The sequence below is a fragment of the Nomascus leucogenys genome, chromosome 21 (assembly GCF_006542625.1).
Source record: "Nomascus leucogenys isolate Asia chromosome 21, Asia_NLE_v1, whole genome shotgun sequence".
NCBI classification, from domain to species: Eukaryota; Metazoa; Chordata; class Mammalia; order Primates; family Hylobatidae; genus Nomascus; species Nomascus leucogenys.
In genome coordinates this window covers 26,275,974-26,292,904 of record NC_044401.1, presented here as the reverse complement: position 1 = coordinate 26,292,904, position 16,931 = coordinate 26,275,974, and positions in this window count along the sequence as shown.

Below are 16,931 nucleotides of genomic sequence, written 5' to 3'. Positions count from 1 at the left end.
AAAAAATGCCAAATGAGGTACTACCACACATTGAAAATATGAAAAAGCAGAAAACATGTTTTCTCCTTTCATACAGCTTACAATCTTGTGGAAGACAAAAAGTAAATAACAATTTCAAGTACATCTTAATATTTACAGAAGTATCCACAGGACCATACAAATGAAAGTGCCAACTAAACTTAGGGTTTAGGCATAGAAAAGGCCCACATGAGGTTGTGATTTACACTGTATCTAAAGGATAAGTAGTTTTAGCTAAATGATTCAGGAGATGATTGAAGTGGAAAGTACTCTAGGAAGAAGAAACAATGAGTGTGAAGCTATTCTGAGGCTGAGCTCATGATGTTAGAGAAAAAACTAAAAAAGAGAAGTATAAATGGAACAAAAAGAGCAGAGTGGTATTAAAAGAGTCTGGAGCTATAGGATAGAGGATTTTGTTGTATATGCTGATATTTTGGATCTTAAATTGTAATGGAGAGCCAATATTATTATATAATAAAGTAAAAAAAAAACTATGAGAAACAGAAAATACATTTGGTGTTTGTTATGGGTTGAATTGTTTACCCCCAAAGTATATATGCTGAAGCTCTAACACCTGGTATTCAGAATGTGACCTTGTTTGGAAAGAAGGTCATTACAGATTTAATTAGTTAAGAGAAAGTTGTACTGGAGCAGTGTGGGCCCCTAGTACCATATGTCTGGTGTCTTTATAAAATGAGAATTGTGGACATAGACACATATATACACACAGGGAGAAAACCATATGAAGATGAAGATAGAGATTGATGCAGAAGAAACCACAGATTTCCAGCAAACCACCAGAAGCTAGGAGAGAGCCTGAAACATATTCTGTGTCACAGCCCTCACTCAGAAGGAACCAATCCTGCCAACATCTTGATCTCAAACTTCTAGCATCTAAAACTGTGAGATAATAAACTCTGGTTGTTTAAGACACCAGTTGTGGGACTTATTCCAGCAGCCCTAACACACTGTCAGAATTAGGATTCACCATGATGACAAAGGCTGCAGCAAAGGGCTGAATCTAAAAAGGTAAAATTGTGTAGGGTTAAATGTGAAGTCTTTCCCTGGGTCAGATCTTGTTTGTGCAAGTGAATGGTCCCAGAGATATGGTCTAGCAGTTGCATGAGATTAACAAAAGATATACTTTTTTAGTTTGAAGTATACCTAACATGATTCATTGGTATACATTGCAGCTTACTTATATTTCAAAGTGCATTTTAAAATATAATATTTGGTTTAATAATAAAATATAAAATATTTCAAAATATTTGTCAGTCTTGGAAATGTTGGAAGAAGTGCATTGTTTCGTCTCCAAGTATTTGAGGAATTTTCCAGATATTTTCCTGTTATAATTTTCAAGTTATTGTAATCAGGTAATATACTTTGCATGATACTAATCCTTTTAAATATAATTAGAATATTTTTATGGCTCAGTATCCTAACTCAGTTGATGTTTTATGTGCATCTGAAAGAGATGTGTATTTCACTCTTGCATAGTCATTTAAGTCAAGTATAGATTAGGTCACATTGCTTGGTAGCATTGTTCGGGCATTTTACATGCTTTCGGATTTCCTCACTACATATTCAATATTGACAGTACAGTGGTTGGCCAGGCTCAGTGGCTCACGCCTGTAATCCTAACACTTTGGGAGGCTGAGGTTGGGGTATCATCTGAGGTCAGGGGTTCGAGACCAGCCTGGCCAGCACGGTGAAACACTGTCTCTACTAAAAATACAAAATTCAGCTGGGCATGGTGGTGCATGCTTGTAATCCCAGCTACTTGGGAGGCAGGAGAATTGCTTGAACTCAGAAAGCAAAAGTTGCAGTGAGCCAAGATTGCGCCACTGCACTCCAGCCTGGGTGACAGAGTAAGACTCTGTCTCAAAAAAAAAAAAAAAAAGGTAAAGTCGTCTATTTTATTAAATACTGTGGCTCTGTATTCATTCAATTATATCAATTATTGCTTCAAGTATTTTGAAGTTCTGTTACTAAGTGCATATACATTTAGAATTGTTATGTTTTCTTAATGAATTGACATTTTTATCATTGTAATGTCCCTCTTTACTCATGGTAATATACGCTATTCTGAAGGTTTCTTTACTTGATATTAATTTAGTAACTACAGCTTTGCTACTGGTGGCAAATCCGTATAGGTCTGCAACAACCTCAATTCTTGCCTCTTCAGAAGAAAGAATTCAACCAAGGGGTATAAGGCAGAGTGAGAGACTGAGGCAAGTTTTAGAGCTGGAGTGAAAGTTTATTAAAAGGCTTTAGACAGAAACAAAAGGAAGGAAAGTACACTTAGAAGAAGGTCAAGTGGGAGACTTGAAAGACAAGTGTCTGGTTTGACCTATTGATGTGGGGTTTTATACATTGGCATACTTACAGGGTCTTAATCTTTTCTCCCTTGATTCTTCCCTTGAGGTGAGCATCCACATGGGCAGTGGCCTGCTAACACTGGGGAGGTGAGCGTGTGCAATGTATTTACTGGAGTTGTATATACACTCACTTGGGGCATTCTTCCCTTACCAGGAAAAATGTCCCTGCAAAATTATATACCAGTTAAATGCCACCTTTTTGCCTCTTAATGCACATGCATGAGCCCACTTGCCCAACTCCTGAGATCTTATTGAGAAGATAATCTCAATTTTAGGTTTTTTCTATCTATTGGGAGACTGCCTTTCCCTGGCGCCAGCTTCAGCCAATTATGTTTTAGAGAGGCAGCTTAACAAGTGCCTGACCATCTCCCAGTGGTTGCTAGCATTCTTGGTATGGGGAGGCCCTCTTCTGCCCTGTTCATGTCTGACTAGCTGCCTACTGTAACAGCTTTCTTTTAAATGTTTCACAGTAGATCTCTTTCTTCATCCTGTATTTCTTTTAACCTACTGAAAATGTATTTATATTTTGTATTTATATATTTATATTATGTATCATATTTCTAAGAAATTTTTATACATGCTGTATTTATCTTCAAAGTAGTTTTCTTCCATTAAAGCATTTAATTTTGTTATTTTATCTAATTTACAAACTCTATCTTATAATTGGAGTGTTTAGACAATTTACTTTGAGTTAACTATTGATATGGTCGTGTTTAAATCTCACTTGATTATCTCGTTTGTATTTGTGCCATCTGTTCCTGTTCCTTTTTTAAAACTTTTCCTGCCTTCTTGTAGATGAATTGATTATTTTTGTGATTCTATTTTCACATTCAGTCATCACTATTTAGGTAGCACAGTTCACTTTTTAGCAGTTGCACTAGCCAATGTTTTTAAATTTCATCATGTATCACCTGGAGAGCTTATACAAACAGAAATTGCTGAGCACCACATCCAGAGTTTCTGGGCCAGGTGCAGTGGTTCATGCGGGTAATGCCAGCACTTTGGGAGGCATAGGCAGGCTGATCACTTGAACCCAGGAGTTCCAGAACAGCCTGGGCAACATAGAGAAAACATGTCTCTACAAAAAATACAAAAACTTAGCCAGGCATGGTGATGCACACCTGAAGTCCCAGCTACTCAGGGGGCTGAGGTGGGGGATTGCCTCAGCCTGGGAGTTTGAGGTTGCAATGAGCCATGATCCCGCCATTGCACTCTGGCCTGGGCAACAGAGTAAGACCCTGTCACACACAAAAAAATAAAAAATAAACAGTTTCTTAACAGTTTGAATTTGCCAGCACACATATGTGTTAGTTAAGGTTCCTGAAATACTATTTTGATATACTAGTTTTACTTACAAGGCGAAGGGAAGTTACACTTTTAAAATTATGTTTTAAGTAATTAATTTCATTTAATTATTTTTAATTGCCTTCAAAAGCAATCATTGAGGACCAGTCCCCTGGTTATGTGTGACTTAATCAGATTCAATTTCAGGTTTATTTTATAATGAGATTAATGATGAAGTTAAAGAAATTTAGTTTAAAATTAGACTTTTAAATTTTTTCCTTGAAGATAGGATCTCCTTCTGTCACCCAAACTGGAATGCAGTGGCACCTTCATAGCTCACTCACCGCAGCCTCAAACTCCTGGGCTCAAGTGACCCTCCTGCTTCAACTTCTCAAATAGCCAGGACTACTGGCACATGCCACCATGCCTGGCTAATAATTTTACATTTTTTTTTTTGGTATAGACAGGGTCTCACCCTGTTGGCCAGGTTGGTCTTGAACTCCTGGGCTCAAGCTATCCTCATGCATTGGTCTCCCAAAACATTGGAAATACAGTGTGAGCCACTGCACCTGGCCTAGACTTTACTAAGAATAAAAGTGAAGCACTCTCCACGCTGGAGTTCACCTCAACAAATGTTCCACGAAATCAAAAATACAAGTTTTAGTTAACCTTAAAAATCATAGATGTATAATATATATTTATTAAAATGAACTAGTTAAACCATATGTACCATACATTACAGACCTTAAATATATACAGTCACATCTTGAAGATATTCCAATTCAGTTCCAAACCACAACAATAAGGCAAATATCATAATAAAGTTAGTCACACAAATTGTTTGGTTTCTGAGTGCATATAAAAGTTGTGTTTACACTATTCTGTAGTCTAAGTGTGCAACAGCATTATGTGTAAAAATGTATATACCTTAGTTTAAATATACTTTATTGCTATAAAATGCTAACAGTCATCCGAGACTTCAGTGAGTCAGTGAGTCATAGTCATTTTGCTGATGGAGTTTCTTGCTTCCATGTTGATGGCTGCTGACTGATCAGGGTGGTGGTTGCTGAAGGTTGGGCTGATTGTGTCAATTCTTAAAAGAAGACAACAATAAAGTTTGCCATGTTGGTTGATCCTTTCCAGAAGATTTATCTGTAGCATGCAGTGCTGTTCGATAGCATGTTATCCACTGTAGACCTTCTTTCAAAATTGTAGTCAGATCTCTCAAATCCTGCTGCTGCTTTATCAACTAAATTAATGTAGTATTATAAATTATTTGTTGTCATTTCAACAATGTGCATAGCATCTTCACCAGAAGTACGTTTCATCTGAAGAAACCATATTCTTTGCTCATCCACGAGAAAGAACTCCTCATCCACTCAGGTTTTAGGATGAGGGCAGCCTTTCAGTCACATGTTTAGGCTCCACTTCTAATTCTTCTTATCTTGCTATTTCCACCATAACTCCACTCCAGACTTAAACTCATAAAAGTCATTCATGAAGGTTAGAACCAGCTTCTTTCCAACTTCTGTTAATATGAATATTTTGATCTTCTCCCATGAATTATGAATGTTCTTAATAACATTTAGAATTATGAATCCTTTAAGATGATTTTCAATTTACTTTGCCCAGATCCATCAGGGAAATCTCTACCTCTGCAGACTATAGCCTTGCAAAATGTATTTTTTAGATAATAAGATTTGAAATTTACATAATATCTAAATAATCTAAACTTGAAAGTTACTCCTTGATCCATGGGCTATAGAATGGATGTTGTGTTAGTAGACATAAAAACAACACTAATATTTTTGTACATCTCTATCAGTGCTCTTGGGTGAGCAGTAATATTTTAGAAGAAGTTTTTTTTTCTTCTGAAAAGTAGGTTTTAACAGTAGGCTTAAAATATTCAGTAAATTATGTTATAAACAGATGTGCTGTCATCCAGACATTGTTGTTCAATTCAACAGGAAGAGTAACTTTAGCACAATTCTTAATAGCTCTAGGATTTTTTGAACATCAAATGAGCATTGGCTTCTACTTAAAGTCACCAGTTGCATTAGTTCTTTTATCAAAAGAGCTGAGCTGCTTTTTTAAAGCTTTGAAACCAGGCATTGACTTCTCTTCTCTAGCTATGAAAGTCCTAGATGGCATCTTTCTCCAATAGAAGGCTATTTTACCTACATTGAAAATCTGTTATTTAGTGTAGCCACCTTCATAAATTTCTTAGCTAGATCTTCTGGATAACTTGCTGCAGCTTCTACATTGGCACTTGCTGCTTTATCTTGTACTTTTATGTTATAGATATGGCTTCTTTCCTTAAACCTCATCGACTAACCTCTACCAGATTCCAACTTTTTTTTCTGCAGCTTCCTCACCTTTCTCACCCTTCATAGAACATGAAGAGAGTTAGGACTTTGCTCTGGATTAGGCTTTGGCTTAAGGAAAATTTGTGGCTGGTTGGCTCTGCTATCCAAATCACTCAAACTTTCTCCATAATGTCAGTAAGGTTGTTTCACTTTCTTTTTATGTTTTCGCAGGAGTAGCACTATTAGTTTCCTCAAGAACTTTTCCATTGCATTTACAACTTGACTGTTTTGCACAAGAGGCCTAGCTTTTGGCTCACCTTGGCTTTCAACATGCCTTCCTCACTAAGCTTAATCATTTGTAGCTTTTGACTTGAAATGAGAGATGTGACTCTTCCTTTTACTTAAACACACAGAGGATATTGTAAAGTTATTAATTGGCCTAATTTCAAAATTTTTGTCTTAGGGGATAGGGAGGCTCGAGGAGAGAGAGAGAGAGAGAGAGAGAGAGAGAGAGATTGTAGAACAGCTGGTTGGTGGAGCAGTCAGAACATGTGTATTTATCAATTAAGTTCACTATCATATATGAGTGGGGTTCATGATGCACCACAACAGTTACTATAGCAGCAACAGAGATCACTGATTACAGATCACCATAACAGTTGTAATAATATTGAAAACATTTTAAATGTTGCAAGACTTACCAAAATATGACACGGGGACAAGAAGTGAGCTCATACCACCAGAAAAAAATGACATCAAGAGACTTGTTCAATGCAAGGTTGCCACAAGCCTTCAATTTGTAAAAAGTGCAATATCTGTGAAACACAAAAGGGAAGTACAATAAAAAGAGTTATGCCTCTATGTTTTCAGTTGAGTTAACAGCTTTAATAATTTCATTGACAGACTTATTCTCCAGTTTTTGGAAAAGACAATCAGGGAACAGGATAAAAATAATATCTGAAATATTTTTAAACCCCTGTCTGACATTGTCCTCTTTTATTTAACTCTAGTCAAAGGCATGTATTTTGGGTATAATTTTATTGAGGATCTGTCCCATGAGAAAATCAAAGAAGGTTAAAATATCTTTGTACTAAATCCTCATTTAGCTCTGCAGGAATATCTATTTGGAATATAACATTACTGCAAAAGTGAAACAGAAATAAGATAAGTGATAATTACATGAAAATCACTGTGACAAAATCTTTACTTTTATCCACAGACTAATAATAGTTCCATATTAATGTAGGTGTTTTAAGTCAGGGTTTGCCAGAGAAACAGAACCAATGGGATGTATATTTGTGGTTGTGTATATGTGTGTGTATATATACATATGCTTATATATATATATAGAGAGAGAGAGAGAGACAGAGAGATAGGTAGATGAAAATTTATAAGTAATTGGTTCACATGATTATGAAGGCTGTCAACTCCAAATCTTCTATGTGGGCCAGGAAGGCTGGGGACCCAGAGAATCAGTAGTGCAGTTCCAGTATGAAGGCTGGCAGGTAGAGACACAGGAGAACCAATAGTGTCGATAAAGTCCAAAGGTAGTCTTCTGGAGAATTTCCTCTTGCATGTGAAGTCAGTACTTTTTGTTTTATTAACTTCTTTGAGTCACTGGGTAAGGCCAATCCACATTATGAAGGACAAGCTGCTTTATCCAGAGTTTACTGACATAAATGTTCATCTCATTCTAAAACACTCTCTGAGTCATCATAAAAAATTAACTATCACACAAAGTATGTATTCTATTTCCTTGAGTCTTAAGTTGGAACCAAAAATCAACATTAAAATACAGTAATAAGGAAACACATTTACAAATACTCGAAAAATCTCCATTATATGATTGAAGTATGCAAGTTTCCCTATAAAGTGTCCACATGAATAGCTGTTGTGAAATAGAATGCATGGTTATAAATAACTAGCGTTTTCTGAAGGACTTTTGTTTGTATTATTTATCTACATGGAGACTCAGTGAATGCCATTTCCTGCATCTGCTCCTCCCTTCAGGACCAAGGCATCAGTTGCTCCAGCTGATAGAAGTATTGCCTCTTGGCAGCTAATAGCTGTCTCTCCCCGGAAGTTGCCTTAGACTTAAGGGAGCTGTTTCCCCCAAGGTTAAGCCTTCTCCTCAGGGCAATTTGTATCCAAAAACTGGTCAAAATGGTGGTACCAAAAAAAAATAGTGCTACCCTGGCTTCAATGGGTGGAGGGTTAGACAACTTAGAGGGCATGTTCTAGCTTCAAAGCTGCTTAGGGTATTAATTGAAGTCTTTGTTGAAAATACTTTGCAGTTTAACTACTCCCTGTACCCAGTTCTGTTTATCTCACTCTCTCACAGGTGTTTATTCCTTCCCCCAATAAACCATTCCATATGCAAATTTCCATAAAGTCTATGTCTGAGCTAACATAAGGGTATTAAAATATTACTTATAGAGCAGTTGACTGTTAGTAACAGCAGTGGTAATTAGTAAAATTAGTGATATTCATTTTTAGTAGCACTTGTTTATTTTTAACTGGAGAAGGACGTTATAAAAAATCCTGTCTTATCACCATTATAAACTCATTATTAACTCTACATATGTATTTTGAAGTGGATTACTGCTTATGCTTTATTTTCTTCTTCACTATTATTATTAATCAGTGTCAATTATTGAGGCATATTTAATTACTTGTTCAAAGTATTATTATCCAATGGTCTTATTCAAAAATATGATTAAGATAAGGATATTACCCATGCTTTACTTTCATTCAGTGGAAATAATGGCATTTTAGATCTTAGCTGCATGCTTTATTTCTGTCATTATTTTTCAGATCCTTTCACAAATGATGAGCTCTCATCTTGCTTGGTGACCTTGTGTTTTAGCACTTGGCATTTGAGAACGATCCATGGATTTTATACACCTGAATTGCAAATAAAATCATCTTATTTTTGAGTGGCTATCTAGTTTATGCAATATCACAGAATCAAGAAAGACTATGTGGGCACATGCAATCTGATGGAATATCATGGAAGGAAAGATTGATAAGTGCTTTATATCACACATACATGTAAAATCGAGTACACGCTAGATGGAAGAGTTGAGGAGGTTTGTAGTTATAGTCTTACAAATCTTTCAATTTCTTCACAATGAAACCCAATAGAATGCCTAACACAAACATAGGACCACACTAACTCTTAAATGAGAAATAGTGAGACATTCATTAACTTAACAATCATTTGTCGAATAGAGAAAACACACATTACTATGTTCTGGGACAGTTACAAACAAGAAGTAGTTCACCTGGTTTCTGATTTTCAAAAGATCTCCAGTAGCAATTTCCCCCAATGTCTTGGTGTTCAATTATATGCTTCTAATATGTTCTTGAGAAAAATCAGAGCTTATATTTGGCAACTACTTCACACAAGCATTTGGGGCATGGTGAAAATTTATTTAAATGGTGTGTATATACAGACCACTCCTATAAAGACTGATTGTATTTTTTGTTTCAAATACCATACTTTTGTTCTTAAGGGAAGTTTGAGTCATATTATACTCAAAACTATTATTTCTTCACTGCTTTAATTTTACCATGACAAGATTTTAATACCATGTAGGACTCCCACCCACACAAAGTATGTTAAACTTTATGATTTTAAGTATAATTTTAATTTTATAATTGCATTATTTTGTGTTGTTTTGCATTATTTTTAAAAGAATTTAAATTGACACATTTATTTCTCAAGGGAGCAGAATGTCTCCAGTAGTTTCATATTGTTTCAGCATTCACTAATTGCTAAGCTGGCAAAATATAATAAAATTTATTTATTTTGCACAGCATTTCCATTACATTTTTTAATACCCTGGTGTATGACATATTCATCAGAAAAGCAACACAGCAAATTAGAGCGATTGCAATAATGAAGCCAAACCATGCCATTGAAAAGCTCTTCACTGTGAGAGACAGGATCTTATGTATGCTTAAATCACATTTATTGGAATAATGTCTGCATATTTGTTGAAAAAATACAAATACTGGAGTACATATTTATTAATCATATTTTTGAATAAGACCATTGGATAATAATACTTTGAACAAGTAATTAAATATGCCTCAATAATTGACACTGATTAATAATAATAGTGAAGAAGAAAATAAAGCATAAGCAGTAATCCACTTCAAAATACATATGTAGAGTTAATAATGAGTTTATAATGGTGATAAGACAGTATAGATTTGAGGAAGGGGCAAATACTTTCCTCAATGCTTTCCCTTTTCTTTCCCAAACCTTTATCCCTCAGTTTGGCATTTTATCTCTTAGGCAAATTATTTCTTGTCTCACCACCAGCTCCCATTACTTCAACTGGCTTTCTTGCCCATCCCAGTAATGTTTTGGAAAAAATGATGAGCAATGCGCATTCAATGAATTTTATTCTTTTACAGGGGAGACACTCTCAGCAAAGAAAGAAAGAAGGGGACTCTTTAATCTCCTTTGTAAACTTAATAAAGACAGACTTATTTGAAAACTAACTAGTGGTATTTGTTAACCCAGAAGTCTTTAACTATGTAATCTTTTTAGCAGGATGGACTTAGTATGTCATGGTTGCATATTTTATACAAACATGGAACCAGTGAATGTATGGGCCATTATTTCCTTAAAAATGTCACCTAAGCTATGGAATTGAACATAAAATAAAGATTTTTCATACTAAAATGACTTCATTTTGTGTAAAAATATAGCCACATACATTATGAAGAGTTTTCTGATGTCAATTTGAGCCAGAGTGCATCCTGATGAGGCAAGAAAGGTTCCAGACCTCTCCCTGCTTTATCTAGAACCTATGATCAGCTTGTATCATTGAAGTATTAGTAGTAATGTTTAACGCTGGGTAAGATCTCTGATTCTTGTAAATTTGATTTGCCAATTGGATCATTGTGTCACATCACCATTTTAAATGAAGCTTCATTCCAGGATGCATGTCATCTTGAGAACTGCCATCTTAGTTACATAATTATATAAATTGACCACATGGTACCATGAAATATAAAATGGTTATTAATGCATTAGCCCCCAGAAAAGGGCTGTAAAACTTGACTCCAATAAAGAAAATATTAAGGACTCTTGGACAACCCGAACACATTAGCCGGAAAACAAGTCTGTGGTTACACTTCAAATTACATTTATTGGAATAATCTCTGCATATTTATTGGAAGAAAATTGAACTATAATTCAAAGAAGCATATTTTAATAGTTTCTCCCCTTAAAAGAATCAATTATCAACGGGATACAAAAACAGAGGAAGGAAAGCTGCTTGGAAAAACCTGTACCAAACCTAGTGAAATTTACTTTCACTCCTAAGTAAATTATTTGATACAAATTTTTAGGAAGGGTTTAATAGGTATTCCCTGAAAGCACACACAAATAGGAGTCTTGCCTACTTGTTAATGCGTGTTTGAACAAGTTTAAGGAAAGACGAAAACATTTCCTTTGTACCAATTACAAAGGGTTTTTTGTTGTTGTTCACAAGGAAGTAGAAAGGTTGAATTGACAAAGTAAGAGCAGATATATGTTTAATTATGAAGAGATTTTTTTCCAGTTCAAATTCAATATAAAAATGAAAGTCTGTGAAATAAAATATGTTTCATTGAGGCATTTTTCATGAACTATATTATTTTAGACAAACTCCCATGGGGTAAATGTATTTCGTCTTCTTCAGGTGTAAAAAAAATCTTCCAAGAAGCACTATTTCCTAACAAATGAAAATATTTCCATCTCTAACCAGCCTAGAAATGTTACCCTTAGGAATACAATACTTTGCTATGATTCTGGGCTCTTGTTCAGGACTCATCATATCAAAAGCAGATTAAAATATTTTATTTATCCCATCTGTGAGTTTAGTATTTCACTCCTTGTGGTAACTCTTTCTTTTCTCCTCGAAGACAGAGATATTTTATTTCAATGATGATTATAGCCTATTATTACCCTTGTGTGACTAAAAAGGTAATAAAATGAATGTTGCATTTATCATTCAAAAATCATCCTCAGAACATATCAGTATGTGCTTACTGTAGCAAAACACAACTGTATTGTTGCTAAAATTAATTTTAAAATTAAGTTAAGTACTAAAAGTCAATTAACTATTCTTGTCATTGCTTAGATAAATCATGTCAAATTATGTCCCTTGATATATACTCTGTCCAATTAAATGAATGTTTATTCTGTCTGTGTATATGATGCAAAAGTAATGCTAGTTAAAATAAAAAAGTAGCTACAGCTTTTTTAATTAAAAAAGACTTCATTTCTTTTATTGATACTAACAATACATAGCAAAATGCGAACAAAAGTTAGAAAGAAGGTATACACATTTGCTTTGTGAACAACCTGTTTTTAAAATAATGCCATTGAACAATATACATAAGAAATCGACAGCAAAGTACAGTGATGAAAATTCACTCAGAAATAATCTAAATATTTGGAGAAACTCGTGAGTTAGATAAGCACATACAAGCTTGTGCACACATGCAAACGTGCATACTGTAGAGCTGAGTGTGGTATATTTAACTCTGAATGTTAATAAGCAGAAAAAAATGAATTACAATAGCCTTTATGTACAGAATAGTATCTTTTTATAAAATTAAAGCTAATAAGTCTATGTATTTCTAAAATTACTCTTTAGGAATATATAGAAATGCAATAAAACTACATAAAAAAGAATGATGAAATAGGTTCTAGATGACAAATACCTCAGCTAGTGAGAGGCAAAAATATAGACTGGAAATATTTAAAGAAAAGTACACTCTACACAAATGTCTAGGCCAGTGAGTTTTCACAAACTGAACACACTCTTATAACCAATATTCACATCAAGAAGCAGAACCTTAAGAGTAGCCTAGGAATCCCTTTTTGTTTTTGTTTTGTTTTGTTTTGTTTTGCTTTTTTAGTCATTATCTCCACTCTTGTCAAGGGTAACCACTTCTCCTCCTCCTAACATTATAGATAGTTTTTTCCTGTGTTTTAAATTTATGTAATTGAATTTATATAGTATGTATTCTAGTGTCCAGTTTCTTTTACTCAGCTCTAAGTTTGTGAGATTAATCTATATTTTCAAGGTGTAGTTATAAAGGGTTAATTGTTCCTGCTGTATAGTTTCATTGTGTGACTATATCACAATTTATTTAACTGATCTACTGTGATTGCGCCTTTACATAGCTTCAAATTTAGAATATTACAAATAATGCTAGTATAAACAAGGCTGTGCTTGCCTTTTGGTAAATATGTGTCCACATTTGTGTTAGGTATATGTCTGTAAGAGCAATTGCTGGGCCATAGGATTTGCTTATAATCAACTTTAGTGGATCTTGCCAAACAGTTTTAATTTACATTATTACACTCCACTATCTTGCTTCATATCTTTGCCAAATTTGTTATTTTCCATTTTTTATTGCATTTGCATTTAGCCATTCTCATTGGTGTCTAATGGGTACCATTATATGGTTTAATTTGCATTCCCTTTAATACTGATGAAATTAAATTGCATGTAACTTTTATTGTCCATTTGATAGACTCTTTTGTGAATTGCATGTGCAAATCTTTTGCCCATTTTTCTCTTGAGTTTCTTTTTCTTGTTTATTTGTCTTTCTGTAACCAGATACAAATCCTATGTCATATATATGTAAATATATATGTATGTGTATATACATGATACATCTATATGTTCATATATATTAATATGTGTATCTATCACAAATACTTTCCCTCTATGTTGTCTATTCACTCTATTAATGGTACTTTTAGCAATCAAAAAATTTATCCTTAACATAGTCCAAGTTGCAAAATTTTCTTTTATGGTTATATATCTCTCTTTCTTGTTTAAGAAATATCTTTCTCTTTTACAGTCACCTGTTTATTTGCTATTATTTTCTTTAGAATATAAGTATACGATCTACCAATATCACTACTGGATGTATATCCAAAGGAAATGAAATCATATGTTGAAGACGTATCTGCATGTTTATTGTGATGCTATCCAAAATATAGTATCAACCTAAATGCCCATCTATATAAATGGAAAAAAATATGACATATATATACACACACACACACAGACACACAGTATACCCTAAAACAGAATAAAATTCTGTTATTTGCAGCAATGTGGATAGACCTGAAAGACATTATAGAGAACACAATGGTAAGTGAAATAAGCCAGGCACAGAGCAACAAATATGTGATAGCACTTATGTCTGGAATCTAAAAAAGTTAATTTCCTAGAAGAAGAGAGTTAAATAGTGGTAACCAGAGGCTGAGGAACAGAGGAATGAGAGGGACTTGGAGAGACTGGTCAATAAGTACAAAGTTACAGTTATACAGGGAGAATAAGTTTTGGTGCTCTATCACACAGTGGGATGCCTACGTAGCAAATAACATATAATGTATATTTCAAGATAGCAAGAAGAGAAAACTTTGACTGTTGTTACCACAAAGAAATGATAAATGTTTAAGGTGATAGATATGGTAATTACTCTGATTTGATCATTATACCTTCTATACATGCATTGAAACATCACATTGTGCCCCATAAAAATGTCCAATTATTATGTCAATTAAAAATAAAGCTTTTTTTTTTACAAAGCTAAGAAATACTACCTTTTACTTTAGACCTACGTTTGTCATTGTGTATAGTGTAGAGTAAGAGGTAAACTTTTTCTCTTATCAATATCCAGTTGGCCTGGCAGTATTTGTGGAAAAGGACAATCATTCAGCTACTGCACAGTACTATTTTTTGTTTTGAATGGTGAGTTATAAGTGCTAATTACATTGTTGAAAATAATGGAATTTAAAAATTAACTAAATAAAAATAGACTATGAATGAATAAATGAAAAAAATATATATAGAATTATATTTAATCAAATTCTGGTTATATTATGTATAATAAATAAATTAAAAATACAATTAAAAATAACATATGTGAGTCAGAATCACAAAAGCCTGATTCTTATGTAGGACAGTAACTAGTCAGAAAAACAGAATTGATATGTGAAATTATTTTGAATCAAGGGAGTTTAATGTAGGGAATTCTTTCCACAAATGATGGAGAAGTGAAATGGCAATGAGACTCTCGCTTTCTGGGTTTTTACTGTATGCAGAATTATTAACTACAGAAAGCAGCTTCCATCCATAGGGTTGGGGAACAAAGAAGCTAGAATTCAGACTGATTAGTGGGGCGACAACTGGCACCTTACAAGCACAATGAGTCTGATTCTATGTGTGTTAGTAGAACCTGGAAACTGTAGGAACTGCTGAATTTCTGGTAAAGTTAGAATTGCAGTCAGCAAACAGAAATACAGAAGTTTCTTCTTCTCTTCCTCTGCCTTCCAATCTCCCTTTGATGTCCCTTATTGGCAGAAAATAACAGAAAGCCAACTGGCAAAGAGCTGATGTTTGTGTAGCTTTAGCACAAGAAAGCAAAGCACAGCAGAGCTGGCATGGAGCTGAGAAACTATAGATTAATAATGACACAATGATAAAACAAATTTGAATATTAAAGAAATAGTTTATTTTATTCACATTTAGTCTTAAATTTAAATTAAACACAATGTCTCTTAATGCGTAAGTCAAAATGGTAAGGTGCTGTATTCAGATTGTATTTATATTTGTTTATATGACATGGAATGTTGCATATTTTCCAAGGTTACATTAGTGAGACATTTTTAATTTAAAAAAATTTTATAGATTCTTATAACACATGCTTAATATTTAAGTCGCATGAACTGCCTTAGTTAGTGTTCATAATTTACAAGTCTTTCCAGTTTGTAGGTGCATTATTTTTTATTATTTAAATATCACTCTGTCTCCATCTTCTTCTTCATAACTACTGGCATTCAGACTTCATAAAATGGTCACAAATGCCTCTCCAATCGGTCAAAATAATTTCAGCCACTTCCTTTAAATCTTACTTACTTCTTTAAAATCATTTTCTCACATATGTTTCTCATTAGAGATAAACAAAATACAAAACTTCGTGATGATTTGCAAATCAAAAAATTTATATCTCAGCCCTTTCAGAGAACGATATAGGAAAAAATAAAATCCCTCATGTGAATTTGCTCCCCAAAATTGATGAAGAGTTCATTTTAGAAAGTATTTCAAGCTTATGGAGACTACACATAGCCAACTGGGAGAAATATAAAAGCATAACAGAAAAGCATAATTCCTGCCGGTACTTACATATTCATTATTTTAAATTAACTTATTAACTCATGAGTTAATTCTCATGGTGGACCTCACTCTTCCACCATAAGAATGAGTTGGCACAATTTAAAAAAATCCATAAAAGTCAGTGTTTGGCCTCATGTAGTTCAAGAAAATATGATCCAGTTAATCATATCTTCTTCTCCATTTATTGATTGCTGTGTCATAGAAATGTATAGGCACAAATTAAGCTTTAAAAAGTGAGAAATAAATAAAAAGAAGAGAGAGCATAACTTATAGAAAGAAAGTTCATTTTTCAGAACTTTTCTCCTAAAGCTGTCTCAAAAGGGGCAGCTCTCAAAATATTATGGAATAAATTAAGCACTAATTGGAATTTCCTAAACATTTCAGATCTCATTAAGAGAAGTAATATAATGAGAACTAATCTAAGACATTGTAAAAAATTTAAAAATCAACATTGTTAGAAAATATTCGTTTTTCTTTCTCTTTGTTTTTATAAAGATTGTGTGCGTACTTTTTCTAAAAAAGATTCATTTAAAAGTAAATACATTAAACTATCTAACTGATGTTTTCTGACGTAGATGAAACAGAAAATAAGATTTATCCAATGTATTTTAACATTTAAGTTGTTGAATTTGTGTTGGTGCATCAGATAATGTTGATAACCAAAGTCCTAGTTAAGATTATAAATTAGGATTAATTATAAATTCTAGTAATTTTACCAAAAAAACACTTATTTATAAGACTAA